This window comes from Pteropus vampyrus, unplaced genomic scaffold (genome assembly GCF_000151845.1).
Source record: "Pteropus vampyrus isolate Shadow unplaced genomic scaffold, Pvam_2.0 Scaffold282, whole genome shotgun sequence".
NCBI lineage: Eukaryota > Metazoa > Chordata > Mammalia > Chiroptera > Pteropodidae > Pteropus > Pteropus vampyrus.
In genome coordinates this window covers 418,104-419,633 of record NW_011889063.1, presented here as the reverse complement: position 1 = coordinate 419,633, position 1,530 = coordinate 418,104, and the positions used below count along the sequence as shown (strand labels likewise).

At 39.5% G+C, this 1,530-nt stretch overlaps 1 protein-coding gene across 1 annotated transcript in view; it reads right to left on the bottom strand.

The window, feature by feature from the left end:
* ANK2 (ankyrin 2) overlaps positions 1-1,530 on the bottom strand; it is a 269,516-nt gene that overhangs the window by 264,308 nt on the left and 3,678 nt on the right. The window lies entirely within an intron of this gene.

The following is a 1,530-nucleotide window of genomic DNA, read 5'->3' as shown; positions in this document are numbered from 1 at the left end:
TCGATGCTCACAGGAGCACCGGCCCCTGGGTCCACAAAGGTTGGGGACCACTGGCTTAGAGAATTCAAGGGCCTGAACTCAAACACAGACTCCATCATCTAACAGGCGAAAACTCAGGAACATATATTTTTCAGAATGTATTGTTCAAAGACTCACCCTGATCAAAAACACCACCTCAGGAAAATAAAACTAAGTTAAAAGTACAGACTGAAATCAATTTTTCGACATTAAAATATGCCATTTAAAAGGAGCTCGCGTGCCTCTTCCTCATTCCTTCTCTCCCTCTCCTTCCCTTTCTACCTCTTTTTCTTTTAAAATGGAGATTGTCGTTATCTTTAAAAGCTTTTATCAGGCACCACCACACTGAGAAAACCTCTCATCCTCAGCGTCTGCTCTGCCTTGCTCAGAGCAGGGGCCGCCTTCCCGCCTCAGCGCATACACGTGTATTCGCTCTTTTTAAAAAGCTCTCTGTCCACCAGTCCACTCTTAAAAGTGGATGTTCTCTTCAGTCTATTTTAAGCCATTAGATATTTTGTAATGAACGGCCCAAATTATAAAATATAAAAATCGGGGATTCACACTGCAAGTCAGTTCTCTCTACTGTTTGTGTGATTTAAATTTTTTGATAGAATATTTAAAAATACATGTATTTGAATTTAGCACTTGGGGAAATAACTTGAAATTTCTGTACAATTTGTTCTGAAAGATCACGTGACCACCGATTCGTACATTCAAATATAGCACATATACTATAGGTCAATACTGATAAGACAATACATGTCATATATGCCAATATTTTCCATAAATTATCCTCTGGCATATGTTTACCCATACTGCCATGCAGCCTGTGTTTCTACAGTGTAAATAATGAATTTGTCTCATATGGATACATACTTAGAAAACTGATGGCATTAATTGATTTTGTAATGATGAAGCTACAGCAATAAGTAGCAAGAAAAACAAAAAATACTGAAATAAACTTTTTTACTTAAGAGACAAATAGCAAATAACAAACAAAAGTCCTCAAATTATAAACTACGTGGCTTGAGCTTCTGTTAATTACGATAAATTATTTAAGAAGCACAAACAGGTATCAAAAGTTTTTTGAAAAAGGCCAAATACAGGTTTCTTTCAACATTTTTCTTTCAACATTTTTCAAATGGTTCTTCTAACGTCTCTTAGTAGCTACTCGTCTTCCAAACGTGACCTCCTTCTTAGGTGGAAAAGACAAAAGATCATCATCAGTACCAGGCAGTCAGGGTGCCTCCCACAGCCTGTCTCTGGTTTGCCCGACTGCTCCGAGTAGAAATGAGCAGATCTGCAGATCTGCCAAGTTCAACCCATTTTCCTGGAGAGTTCTCAGTGCTTTGGATTTCTGCCAAAAATCTAAGCTGGGCCGTGGAAAGCTTCTTTTCATCTGTCTGCAGTGTCACTCTCCCAGGCCAAGGCCATGATCCCCACACAGATGTCAGGCCCTTCACAGATGTCAGGCTCAGCCGCACAATGACACACGTTTGTCCCTTGATGCTT